The sequence below is a fragment of the Tamandua tetradactyla genome, chromosome 2 (genome assembly GCF_023851605.1).
Source record: "Tamandua tetradactyla isolate mTamTet1 chromosome 2, mTamTet1.pri, whole genome shotgun sequence".
NCBI lineage: Eukaryota > Metazoa > Chordata > Mammalia > Pilosa > Myrmecophagidae > Tamandua > Tamandua tetradactyla.
The window spans coordinates 41,856,543-41,871,959 of NC_135328.1; positions in this window are offsets into that span (position 1 = coordinate 41,856,543).

Below are 15,417 nucleotides of genomic sequence, written 5' to 3' on the forward strand. Positions count from 1 at the left end.
CGAGAACTCTGCCTGCTGAGCCACCGTGGCCCACCACACACCCAAATTTTATCTCTTGCCTAAACTCCCTTACTGGGTACCAAATTCCATTTGATATTTGCACTTGGAAGCTACAAATTGTACATGTTTAAAATGGAATGCTGTCTGCTATTCCATCTCCAACCTATTCTATGTCCAATCTCTGCCATCTCAGTAAATGATAGTGAAATAGCTCAATGGCTAGAGCCAAAATCTTTGAATCATTCTTTAATCCATCTTTTTCTTCATTGGCCACAATCAATCCATTAGTGAGTCTTGAAAACTCCACATTCAATATCTGTGCTAAATTTCCTGCATTTCTATGTCATCACAATAGCCCAGTATCTATAACTTCTCATTTGGAATATTTGGAGAGTCTTCTAACTGCTTCCTCTAATGCCCCTGTTCTAGTTTGCAAGCTGCTGGAATGCAATACACTAGAAACAGAACAGCTTTTAAAAAGAGGGAATTCATTAAGTTGCAAATTTACAGTTCTAAGGCCATGAGACTGTTCAAATTAAAGCAAGCCTATAAAAATGTCCAAATTAAGGCACCAATAAGAGGTTACCTACACTCAGGAAAGGCCAATGGAGTTCAGGGTTTCTCTCTCAACTTGAAAGGCGCATGGTTAACATGGTGACATTTGCTAGCTTTCTCTCCAGGCATCTTCTTGTTTCATGAAGTGCCCCCAGGGGTATTTTCTTTCTTCATCTCCAAAGGTCTCTAGCTGCATGGGCTCTCATGGATCTGTGGCTCCGTTGCAGCTCTCTTCAAAATATTTCCTCTTTTAAAGGATTCCAGCAAGCTAATCAAGACCCACTTGGAATGGGTAACGTCACATTTCCCTCTAATCCAAGGTTAGTACCACAATTGACTGTGTCACATCTCCAAGGAGATAATCTAATCAAAGGATTCCAAGCTACATTATTGAATAGGGAGCCAGAGAAATGGTTGCTCCCACTAGATTGGATCAGGATTAAAACATGGCCTTTCTAGGGTGCATAAATCCTTTCAAACCATCACAGTCTCTGTCTACACAGAAGCCAGAAAGGTCTATTAAAAAATACAAATCAGACACTATCACTTTTCTGCATAAAACTCTACATGAATACATGAATTCACCAAGCAGAATTAAGTGACTCCTCCCTCATTCTTTTATAGACCTTTCTTTTTACTGATTTTCTATCCTCTATGCAGAAAAATGACTCTACAATTTTCACCCATGAGTCCAAGTCCCACTTTGGGGGACTCCGCAGAACAAGTTTAATCTCTCTTCCAAATGACAGATTTTCACACCCAATTGCATATCCCTTCACCTCTGAGATTACCTAAATTGACAGAGCCAGCTGACACAGGCCTCCTGACTCCTTGTCCAGTGCTCCTTCTACCACACCTTCCTAATTCCTGATCATAAAAGCATTAGGCAACAGAGTCTTCACCTTAGTTAGTGATATCACCCCTTAGTTCTAAGAAGGCCACATGTCATTTCCTTCACCAAACACCCAATTTTGTGCTACTTTTCATTCCAATTAGACACTGTCTGGAAAACATGAAAGGGCGGAATGTTTTCACACAAGACCAGAACTCCAAATTGGTTGAGGCAAATGTGTCCAAAGCACTTAGGTTGTCTGGAAAACACACGTAGGTGCTCAAATTTGTGTGCTGTCATGGGAAAGGAGGGAGGTCTTGGAGGTTAGTTTAGCACAGTGGAGGTTTTTCAAAAAAGTGCTTGGAGGGTGATGATCTATGAAGTACCAAAATCAACTCCAGAAAAAAAAAAAACCTGTCTTATAAGACTTTTGGTATTAGGTGAGCACCAATTTCAAGTATTAATGGTAACATGATGAAGTTTCCAACCAAAGGAAAACTTGTTCCTGAGGTTGTGAGTTGACACCCACCAATGCGTGATACATGCCAACTCCATATGGTTCTGCCATTGTATCATTCCACAGCTGCGGAATTCCACAGAGTGGACTGGATATGGAAAGGGTGAACAAAGAGCTGGCTCAAACAACTTAAAGTAGCAGGAAAATCATGCTCCTGTGATTTGTGTCCAGACCTCTCAGCCAGAAGGAATAATAGAAAGAACTTTGGACTGGAAACCAGGAGAAAGACTCCACTTTCTACTCCCACTGTGTCATGTGACCTCAAGCAAGTGACTCAAAGTCTCTGAGCCCCTGTCATCCATCTCCAAAATAAGGAGCTAAAACCGTAACAGAACTTCACTTCTCAAGATGCTAAAGCAAGGATTCTGTGGTAAAACGAGTTTGGTTGACATTATAACATGTCACACTTTATAATTCACAGTGCATCTTAACTATCAAAAGCTCTGATGAGTCCTTTAGCAGTGAAACCCCTTTTTGCTCAGAATCACTTAAAAGCATCCTGCAGCAACAAGGTCCCACAAAATACTTTGGGAAAAGTTGGATGAAGTACTCTCAAACATTTCTTTGAGATTTAGTCTATACTCCTGTGAAAGGCATGCTGTCCTTTCTAACTTGAAGTCGGGAGAATTAACTCATATTTCTACTTCAGCATTGGCCGTTTTCCAGTATTTTTTCATAAAGTTACTTTCCATGCTTAGCTAACTCTCCCATTTGTTGACTTTCTAAATATGTATTATTCAGGACCACTTTTGTTTCTAATTACAGGAAGCTAAATGAAACTGTGGAGAGAGACAGAGAGAGAGAGAGAGAGAGAGAGAGAGAGAGAGAGACAGAAAGAGAGAGAGAGAAAAGAGGAAGAAGGAGAAGGAGAAAGGGAAGAAGGGAAGAAGAAGAAGGAAGAAGAATCGGAGGAGAAGGAAGAAGAGGAAGAGGAAAAGGAAAAAGAAGGAGGAGGAAGAGGTGAAGAAATAATGAATTGGAGGTGGGAGTGGAATTTGGGGCATATAATATCTGAAAAGTATAAGAACAGTATACCATGGTACATTGTCTGCAAATGGGCCAGTGACTTCTTCCATCTCTGTACCAACATGATACCTTTTATATAGGGGAGTGGATTTCCTCTCCCCTGGAATATGGCTTGAACTTATGACTTGCTTTGACCAATAGAATGCGACAGAAGTGATACCATTCCAGTCCATGCCTAGCCCTTAAGAGGTTTGATTGCTTCCTTTTATGCTCTTTTGGAATCCAACCACCTTGTGAATAAGCTGGAGCTAGAATGTTGAATGGTAAGAGACCACTGAAAGAGAGTGGGCAGAGAGGGAATACATGGATGAGTACTGAGGCTCTGCCACAAGCACCCAGCACTGTGGTTTCAGGTAGCAAATAAGGTACTTTGGACATTCTAGCCAAGTCAAGTTCCTGCATGTTTTACTGACTCCCAGTTAACATCATGTGGAGCAGAAGAAACACCAGCAGATTAAAAGATCAGGAATAATAAAAAAAACTGTTTTAAGACACTGATTGTGGATAGGTATGTTAGATAGCTCTAGATAATTGAAGCATAAATAAGCACTACCATAAAAAATATATATACAAAATACATGGCATTACCTTTACACTCAGGCTGCAGGCAGAGACCAGAAGAGTGCTAAAGAACTGTTAGAGGAGAATGGCAGAGAAATGTGGAAATTCCTATTGGAAACTGAAGAAAGGGTGATTTGTGTTCCAAGTGGATTTGTGCATCTTCATGAGGAGATTTTCAGGAAGAAAATTGAAAGTGTCAATTGGCTTCTTTTATCTGCCTATGATAAATCAGGGCAGTGGAGATATCAATTAAGAAAGTCCTGTTCAGTTTCAACCAGAATTTAGAAGAAATATTTCCAACCCAGGACTTGCAGTGTTGGAAAATAATACTGTTTCTCATTCCCAATTTTGGCTGACATAAGATTTGAAAAGTAAGAAATGGCCTCAGGGCATATATCAAATTCTGGGTACTCTGAGTAAAATGTGATTATGGGATTGAGGTCAAACCAAAGTTAAGGTATGATTAGAACCTTACAAATGTTAAGTTGTGTTTGTATCTTTCTCAATTAGTCCAAACAGCTTCTAAGAATCTTGAGGGTATAGTTCCTCAGTATCTTGACTCAGTGTCAAAGAGAAAAGTGTATAGGTGTTGAAAAGATGTATAGATGTGGCATTACCTAATGGAGAAAATCATAATTTGATACATAGAAAGCCCACAATTTTTTTCAATTTGATCTTTTCAACATTTTAAAAATATTTTATTGGGATAAAGTTTGCATATAATAAAACTCATTTTTTAAGTACACAGTTCATGGAGTTTTGACAAATATATAAAATCATATAATTACCACCAAAAAGATCATTTTGGCTCTTGAAGGTCATTTTCATTTTCATATAAATTTTATAAACGGATTGTTTATTTCTATAACAAATCCTGCCAGGATGTTGATTGGGAATTTTTAAAATCTATTTGGGAAGAACTGGTATCTTAATGAGTTATATCTTCTCATCCATGAACAGGGCATATATCTCTTTATTTAGTCTTTTTAAGTTTGTCTCAAAACTGTTCTGAAGATTTTAGTCTACAGGATTTGCATATATTTTGTTCAACATATTCCTAAGTATTTCATAGTTTGAATGCTATTGTAAATCATATTAAAAATAATTTCCAATTATCAGTTGTTTGTGTATATAAATACAATTAAGTTTTTTTTTTTTTTTTTTTTTTTTTTTTTTTATGGGTAGGCACCAGGAATTGAACCCGGGTCTCTGGCACTGCAGGTGAGAACTCTGCCTGCTGAGCCACCATGTCCCACCCTAAATACAATTAATTTTGATTAGAGACTTTCTATACCACAAACTTGCTAAGCCAATACATTCTATTTGATTATTTTTGAAAATTCTTTAGTATGTTTTACATGGTAATCATATCACCTGTAATTAAAGAAGTTTTACTTCTTTCAAATCTAATGATTTTTTTCTTAACTTATTACATTGGATAGGACCACTAATCCAATATTAAATACAAATTTTACAAGTGGAGATTTTTGTCTTGTTTTCTTTATTTTAGAGGAAAACTTTCAGGTTTTCACCATTAATTTTTATGTTAGCTGTAGGTGTTTTGTAGATGCCTTTATCAGTTTGATGAAACTTCTTTATTTTCCTAGCTTCCTTAGCATTCTTTTTAAGAATGGATATTGAATTTTGTCAAAAGATATTTATGAATTTATTGAGAAGATCGTATGCTTTTTTCTTTTGTAGTCTATAAATATGTTGGATTTCATTGACTGTTTCTAGAATACAGCTAACCTTGCATTCTTAAGTAAATCTCAGTTATGAGTTATGTTTAGTTAAAAATTTTAAAAGAATTTTTGCAAGTATGTTCATGATGGATGTTGATCTATAGTTGACTTTCTTTATAATACCTTTGATCAGTTTTGATATCAGAATAAAGCTGCTCTCAACTCAGAGTGTTCAGAATTTGTCTCTCTCTCTTTTTTATTTCCTGCAAGATTTTGGATAGAATTTATATTATTTCTTCCTTTAATGTGTGATAACATTCACCAGCGAAGCTGTCTGAGCCTGTACTTTTCTTTATAGGAAAGATTTTAATGACAAATTCTATTTATTCAATAGACATAGTTTTGTTTGAGTTAGATATTTCTTGTTGGATGAGTTTTGATAGTTTCTGTCTTTGAAAAATTACCTATTTCATCTAAGTCTTAAAAATTCTTGGCATGAACTTGCCCCCAAAGTAATCTTATATTCCTTTTGATATGTACAACACGTGTAGTTATGTCCTCTCTTTCTTTGTCTTCCTCTTTTTTTTTTTTTTTTGTGGCCAGTCTGGATAAAGTTTCAATCTATTTTCTTGATCTTTTCAAAGAACTACCTTTTGTTTTTACTGGTTTTCTCTATTGTACTTTTTTATGTCAACTTAGTATTTCTCATCTGTTAAACTTGGATTTAATTTATTCTTTTTTACATTTTTGCAGGCAGATATTCGTATCTTTAATTCAGAAACTTTCTTCTTTTCTATTATAAGCATTCAATCCTATAAATTTCCCTCTGAACACTATTTTAACTCTAGCCCACAAATTTTGGGTATATTCTATTTTCATTTTCATTAATTCAACATAACTTTAAAATATTCTCCTAGTACTTTTTTCTTTAATGCCTAAGTTATTTAGAATTATATTATTAATCTCAAAATATTTGGGAATTTTTCAGACAGCTTGGTTATTAGTTTCTAGTTTAATTTCACTGCATTTAGAGAACATACTGAGTTTTATTTCTATCCTTTATAATTTTATTGAGATTCATTTTTTTGGAACAGAATATGGTCTATACTGTAAAGATTTACAATCGACTCTTAGGGTAAACTATTCTATATATTTCTATTTGGTCAGGTTGCTTTGCCCTGTTCTGAATTGTTTAGATTCTTGTTTAATTGTTCTGTGAATTATCAGAGAGGGGAGTGTTGAAATCATCAGCTATTTTTGTCAAGTTTTCTGTTTATTATCCCTTTCTCTCAGATTTTGGTTCATGTATTTTGAAACTCCATAAATAAATGCATGCATATTTCAGACTGGTATAATCTCTTGATTAACTAACTTTTTTATCATGATGAAATGCCTCCCTTCATCTCTGATAAAGCTCCTTGTTCTGAAAACTATTTTGTCTGATGTTAACATAGCCACTCCAGCATTCTCTTCATAAGTGTTTCCTCAGTCTATCTTTTCCCATCCCTTTACTTTTCACAAACCTGTATCTTTATCTTAAATAGGTTTCTTGTAGACAGCATGGAGTTGGTTCCTAATGTTTTTATTCAATCTGAAAATATATGCTTTTTAATTAAAGTAATTATGCCATTTAAATTTTATACAATTACAGACATGATTGCATTTAAATCTATTATCCTGCTAATTTTCTATTTGTTCTATACATTCTTTGCTCCTTTTTTACCTTCCTTTATTTTCGATTAATTCACTATTCTTATTTTATCACTCTATCTACACTATTGAATTATTATACTTTTTTGTTTTATATTTTAGCTGTCTCTGTATTGTCAAATAATAGTATGCCACTTGACATATAAGAACTTCATAACTGTATATTTCTGTTTTCTCCTCCCATTCTTTGTACTGTTGTTGTAAAAAAAATTATTTCTACATATACTGTAAATGTCAAAATATACTGGATTTTTTGCCTTGTTGAGATATTTAGTGGATGAAATCTTTATTACTATAATCATCATCATCATGATCATCTTGACCTGATCTATTCATTTAACTTTTCAGCAAATTATGTAATATTTCTGATTTTTTATTTTCATATTTCTAAGAAGAATATTTTCCTTACAAGGTTATAAGAAACTGCCCATCATAAATATGGAACATTATAAGCACTCTATAAGGGTTAAATATGAGGTACATTTAAAGCTCTCTGCTAGGTACTGAGGGGAATAGAGAGTGTGCAATAGTAATAACTGTATTCAGAGAATTGATAATCTTAAAGAAATAATAAAAGCAGATATTAAATGTTTATATGGGAAATCAACTTGAGGGGCTCATATATATTCTAGATGCAGCATAAGAAATGGGAGGTAAAGATCAGTTTAGGAAATGTTTGTAATAAGAATTATTGGAAGCTGGATGGCTGAATACAGTAGCTCAAGATCAGCCCTGCTCCATGGAAAAATTAGAGAAGAGATGCAAAGGTGACTGAGATGGCAATTCAATAATGCAACTGACCTGGGTGAGCCTTCTGCACCACTTAAGGTGGCCCTGGTTGCAAGGCTCAGGAACTGAGAAACAGAAAGCTGGAGCCTGGCACAGAGGTGTGGAGCATGTGGGAGTGCACAGATGGGAGCTGGGAACTAGGAAGTACGACGGGCCACATTCCTTGAATGCTCTACCCTCACCAGCACAACCCCATGACCAACAACTCACCCCACACCCTACACCCTCTAACCTCATCACCCGCTCCCATTCCCCACATTCCCAATGCCTCTGCCCCACCAGCCCCCAGCACACATACCTGCTGCACACCTCCACCCCAAGTGCCACCCAACTCACCTCTCCTGCACCCTACCCTGAGCGCTACCTTCCCCTCCCTGCTCCCTGAAGGCTGTCACCAGTGCATAAAAGCTATGGGCTCTAACCTCCATAGCCAGGCTACACCCTCCCCCATACTGTCAAATAGCATTACTCCACATCTCCTGAGCACTGAGCATAGTTACAGCACTTCTAGACCAGCGCACAGAGAGAGGTTAAAGTTTTCACAGACAAAGAAGTCCTGAAAGAATTTGTCAACAAGAGACTAGCCCTACAAGAAATACTAAAAGGAGTTCTGCTGGCTGAAAAAAAAAAAAAGACAGGAGAGGGAGGTCTAGAGGAGGGGACAGACTCAAAGAGTACCAGTAAGGGTAATTTAAAGGATAAAAAGAGAAAGAAGGAAAAGAATATATAGATGTGATAAATAAAATAAAAAGAAGATAAAATGGTGGATTCAAGAAACACCTTTTCAGTAATAACTTTAAATGTTAATGGACTAAACTTATCAGTTGAAAGATACAGCTTGGTAGAATGGATTAAGAAACATAATCCAGCTATATACTGTTTACAAAACACTTGTCTTAGACACAAGGATGCAAACAGACTGAAAGTGAAGGGATAGAAAAAGATTTTCCATGCTAGTTGTAACCAAAAGAAAGCAGAAGTAGCTATACTAATATCAGACAAAATAGAATTTAAATGTTAAGACACTATAAGAGACAAAGAAGGACACTATATACTAAGTAAAGGGCCAATAATTCACCAAGAAGATATACCAATGATAAATGTTTATGCTAACAATCAAGGAACTTCAAAGTACATGAGACAGACATTGACAAAACTGAAGGGAGTGATAGATATTTCAACAATAATAGTAGGAGACTTCAATACATCACTCTCTTCTATAGATAGAACTACCAGACAGAAGGTCAACAAGGAAATAGAGAAGTTAAATAACTTGATAAATGAATTAGACCTAACAGACATATATAGGTCATTGCACCCCAAAACACAAGGATGTATATTCTTCTCCAGTGCTCATGGAACATTCTCCAGGATAGATCATATGCTAGGGCACAAAACAGGTCTTTATTAATTTAAAAACATTGAAATTATTCAAAGCACTTTCTCTGGGCACGAAGGTATGAAGCTGGATCTCAATAACCACAAAAGGATGAAAACATTCAGAAATATATGGAGATTAAATAACACATTTAACCAAACAGTGGGTCAAAGAAGAAATTGCTAGAGAAATCAGTAGCTATCTGGAGAGGAATGAAAATGAGAATACAACTTATCAGAACTACTGGGATGCAGCAAAGGCTGTGTCCTAAATTTATTGCCTTAAATGCTTATATTAAAAAACAAGAAAGAGCAAAAATTGAGGACTTAACCGCACACCTGGAGGGACTTGAGAAAGAACAGCAAACTGTCCACAAAGCAAACAGAAAAAGAGAAATAACAAAGATTAAAACAGAGATAAATGAATGGAAGAACAAAAGAACAATAGAAAGAATCAGTGAAACCAAAAGTTGGTTCTTTGAGAAAATCAATAAAACTGATGGGACACTAGCAAGACTGACAAAGAAAAAAGGAGACAGGATACAAATAAAATCAGAAATGAGAAAGGATGTGTTAACACAAGCCCTGAAGAAATAAAAGAACTCATAAGAGGGTACTATGAACAACTATATGCCAGAAAACTAGACAACTTGGATGAAATGGACAAATTCCTGGAAACACACATACAAGCTACACTGACTCAGGAAGAAATAGAAGATCCCAACAAACCAATCACAACCAGTCATCAGAAATCTTCCTACCAAACAAACAAACAAAAAACTCAGGACCAGAAGGCTTCACAGGGGAATTTTATCAAACATTCCAAAAAGAAATAACACCAATGCTGCTCAAATTTTTCCCAAAAATTGAGGAAAAAGGAACTCTACATAACTCATTTTATGAAGCTAATATCTTTTTTTTGGTATGGGTAGCACCAGGAACCGCATGGACAGACATTGAAGGCTAACATCATTTTAATACGCAAACTGGGTAAAGATGCTATAAGAAGGGAAAACTATAAGCCAGTTTCCCTAATGAACATAGATGCAAAATTCTCAAAAAAATATTAGCAAATTGAATCCAGCACACATTAAAAGCATTATAAACCATGACTACGTGGGATTTGTACCAGAAATGTAAGGATGGTTCAGCACAAAAAATCAATGAATATAATACAGCACGTTGAAAAATAGAAAGGAAAAAAATCAAATGATCATCTGGATTGATGTGGAAAGAGCATTCCACAAAATTCAACATCCTTTTCTGATGAAAATACTCCAAACGATAAGAATCAAAGGCAACTATCTCAATATTATAAAGGGAATATATGAAAAACCTATAGCCAGCATCATACTCAATGGAGAGAGAAAGAAAGCTTTCCCCCTAACAATAGGAACAAGACAAGGATGCCCAATGTCACCACTATTATTCAACATTGTGCTAGAAGTTCTAGCTAGAGTAATCAGGCAGGACAAAGAAATAAAAGGTATCCAAATTGGAAAGGAAGAAGCAAAACTCTCATCGTTTGTAGACAATATAATACTATACTTGGAAGATCCTGAGAAATGTACAGTAAGGTTACTTGAGCTAATAAATTCAGCAAGGAGATGGGGATATAAAATTAACATGTAAAAATCAGTAATGTCTCTATATACAAGCAATGACCTAGCTGAGGAGTCAGTTAAGGAAAAATTCCTTTCAAAATAGCAACTAAAAGAATCAAGTACCCTGGAATAAACTTAACTAGGGACATAAAGAAATTGTACATAGAAAACTACAAAACACAAAAAAATCAAAGGGGATCTAAATAGGCTCATGTATAAGAAGGTTAAATATAATCAAGATGTCAATTCTCCCCAAATTGATCTACAGATTCAACACACTACCAATCAAAATTCCAACAAACTACTTTGAAGACTTGGAAAAGCTAATTACCAAATTCATCTGGAAGGGAAACAGACCTGGAATGGCTAAAAGCATCCTAAAACAGAAGAACAAATTGGGAGGATTAATATTCCCTGACTTTAAGACCTATTATAAAGCCACAGTGGTCAAAACAGCATGGTACTGGAATAAAGATAGAAGTATTGACCAGTAGAATCAAATCAAGAGTGCAGAAACAGACGACCAAATCCTATGGTCAACTGATATTTGACTGGGCCCCTATATTCTCTGAACTGAGATAAAATTGAAAATGGTCTTTACAATAATTGGGCATGGAAGAACTGGATATCAGCCAGAAGAATGAAAAAGGACCCATATCTTGCACCCTACACAAAAATTAAATCAAATGGATCAAACACATAAATATAAGGACTAGTACCTTAAACCTTATAGAAAAAAATGTAGGGAAACATCTTCAAGAAGCAAGTAATAGAAGGTAGTTTTCTAAACTTTACACCCAATGCACAGGCAACGAAAGAAAAAAATAGATAAATGGAAGCTCCTCAAAAATCAAATGCTCTGCGCTTCGAAAGACTTTGTCAAAAAGGTGAAGAGGCAGTCAGCTCAACGGGAGAAAATATTTGGAAATCACACATCAGACAAAGGTTTGATTTCCTGTATAAACAAAGAAATCATACAACTCAACAACAAAAGAACAAATAACCCAATTACAAAATGGACTAAAGATATGAGTAGGTATTTTTCTGAAGAGCAAATATGGATGGCTCAAAAGCACATGAAGAGATGCTCATTTTCATTTGTTATAAAGAAAATTCAGATCAAGACTACAATGAGATACCACCTCACACCTATAAGAATGGCTGCTATTAAACAAACAGGAAACTATAAATGTTGGAGAGGATGTGTAGAAACTGGGACACTTATGCACTGCTGCTGGGAATGTATAATGGAGCAGCCACTGTTTGGTGGTTCCTTAGGAAACTAAATATCGAATTGCCCTATGACTCAGCAATAGCACTACTTGGTATATACCCAGAAGAGTTGAAAGCAATGACACTAACAGACATTAACACACTGATATTCATAGCAGCATTATTCACAATCACCAAAAGATGAAAACAAACCAAATGCCCATCAGCAGATGAGTGGATCAACAATATGTTGTATATACATACGAAGAACTATTATGCAGCAGTAAGACAAAGTGATGTCCTGAAGCACATGACAAGATGGACGAGCTTTGAGGACATAATGGCAAGTGAAATTAGCCAGACACAAAAGGACAGATACTGTATGATTTCACTTTTATGACCAGCATAAATATATAATCAGTCTCATAATACAGAACATAGGGTACTTAGAGATACATAGAAGCTAGAGATGGGTGAACAATTAGCTAATGAGATTGAACTCCAATGTAAGGGAATAGATAGGAGTGAAGGTGGTTCTCTAGTGGGCCCTATAAGTAATATTACCATATTGAGGATGAACAAGATTGAAAGGGGTTGTATAGACCTATAAGTCCCAATGATTAAACACTAGAAATATGAATTAGTTCTTGGAGGAATGACTTCAAAAATATGATTCGTGTACAAAGAGTGTTTAAGTTCAGGGTACAGGAGGGGAAACTGCTATTGCATGCTATAAGCTATGTTCAAACGGAAAACATCAGCACTACCACAGCAACAGCAGAGGTAAATAATGGGGGGAGGGACAATAGTTAAGAGGAGGTTTAGGTTTCCTATTTGGCGAGGGTGTGTTTATTGGTTTTCCTTCTCTTGGGAACAATGAAATTATTTAAAATTGAGAATGCTGATGGACTGTGGACTTTGGGCACTATACGTGATGCCCAATGAATGTAGGTGGCTGAAGGATGCACTGACTGAGAAGTAGATTGGTGAATGATGGTGTATACTAATGAACGATGGTTGTGGTGCTACAAAAAGGAAAAAAGTCACATAGCATGCAACAATGTGAATGAACATGTGGAACATTGGTGGGGCAAAATATACCAGGAACAAAAGAACAACAATGGTATGATCACCTCTAGAAAATGCTTATAAGAAAACAGCAGCAAGACTATAAGGTTTTAGAGTGGACACATTAAGTCCGGAGTGGTGATTATTATTTCTGGATTTTGAGAGGCTGTTATATGTATATATCCTGATATTTAGAGATAAGAATGAAGCTGATTAGGTTGAGGTTAAAGTAATTCAGAACATAGGGGTAAGGAAGACAGGGTCTATATTTTAGAACTACACAGACTCTTTGAGACCCAAGGAAAAAAGATTTATTTGACCTGGAACTGAAATTTTCTGTAGTTCATAACCTAACTCAAACTGTATAGCTCATGTGAATAATTGAAACACAGGGAGCCCAGAACACTGAGAAAGAGGTCCTTTAATCCTGTATAGATTATTATAATGCCTGGATACATCCTAGAGTACATTAAGCAGATAATCAAAAAGTATTGACAAAGTCCCTTGAGGGATGGGAGAAAGAATATGGAACAATTAAATCTCACCATAAGGGAATCCCCTGATAACTGTGTCAAACTTTAGGGATACCCAAATCAATAGGCCATGCCCTTGATCCTGAGGCTTACTCTTGTGAAGCTTACACAAGTAGAGGAGCTTAAACTACCTATATGCATACCTAAGAGTTACTTCTAGAGGACCTCTTTTGTCACCCAGATGCGGCTTCACTCTCTTTAAGCCCAGTTCTGCAAGTGAAGTCCTTGCTCCACCCCCCCGACATGACATCCAGGGGTGAAAGTCTCCCTGGTGACATGGGAGATGACTCTCAGGGATGAATCCAGCCCTGGCACTGTGGGATCAACAATTCCATCCCGAACAAAAGGGGGAAAAGAAGTTTAATAATGTATCAGTGGTAGAGAGAGTTCAAATAAGTCGAGAGGCTACTCTGGAGGTTGCTCTTACACAAGCGTCAATTAGACCTTGCTACCTATCGTAGCCTGCCAAACCCTAATCAGGGCCATTCCAGCCAATCCTAAAGAACACCTAAAGAAATATGTACTATTCCACAAGGGTTCTATGCACTAGAGTAACTTTCCAGAAACCTACAACCTCCAAATGATCCAGATAAGTCCTGAAACCTGAAGGGCCCATCCGTTCCCCAACATCAGATTGTTCCATCTCCCTACCCCATATTAGTGATGGACCCTTCCAATATGAAAAACTTAAAATGGCCATAGCCCAAACACCCCTAAAGAGAGGACTGGAAAGATCAAAGGTGATGCTGGAGTTATAGAATGAAGATAGGATTTAATAAATGCATATGAATACTGAATCATTAAATTGATATCTCTTTTAGTCTCCAGTATCTTAGAGCAGCTAGAAGTAAAAACCTAAAATTGTGGTATTGTAACCCATTTCAAAATCTGATATACGTTCTACAACTAATTGTTGTGCTGTGCTTTGAAACTTTATTGCTTTTTTGTATATATGTTATTTTTCACAAAAAAAGAAGGAAAAAAAGTCAATTGTGATGATAAAAAAATATTTAAGCCTTCTAACAGCCTGTATTCCAGAGCAGCTAGAAATAAATATCTGAGAGGATCATATAGTAGCCCATGATACACTCTGGGATCTGTCCTGTAACTACTTGCTGAAGAGTGCTTTGAAAACTATTGCTTTTTTATTTCTTTGCTTTGCATATATGTTATACTATACAATAAAAAAGTAAAAAACAAAACAAAACAAAAAACAAACTACTGGAAGTCAAAAAAGAGAGAAATTGCTGTGGGCTATGATAGCATAGCCTCCCTTCCAGAAGAGGAATATACCAACTGTATAGTTGGAAGAATTAAAGGATGCAGTTTAAATAAAAACATAAGAGCAAAATGGTTCACAATTTATTCTCTTGCCCACATCTCTTATCTCACCAGTAGGAAAAGTAAATAAAATTTGTCATTAAATCTTGGCTGACTTTGGTTAATAGTTTTCTCCAACATCTGCAAGCTCAGAGTGAGACATCAAATCCATCCCCACCTTATCTCCTTCTTGTCTTCTTGGGAAGTGTTTGGTCATCTATCAGATTCCCAGTAGTGAATGTGACAAAGAAAGAGAAAACACAGGACTTAACTTAAGGATTTTCCATATTTTATGAGAGGTAAGTTGGGATGTAAAAGCATTTACCCAGAGGTAAGAGTTTTAAAGTTATTTTTGATCGCTGACAAAGAATTATAGTAGTAAGCTTGTAAGAATTTAATTTTCTTGGTAAATATCTCACAGACTTAGCATAGTAATAGAAATAAAGCCCTGGAGTCACCCTTTGTTCCAGTACCATTTGTTAGCAAGTGAAGATACTCATGCCCACTTCATAGGACTGAAATGAAGATGAAATGAAATAATGTTTGTAAAATACTAGAAAAGAAACAATCTAAATGGTTTGAGCTTATTTCACATGCATTGTTGGAGGAGTTCAGATATAAAGATAAATAA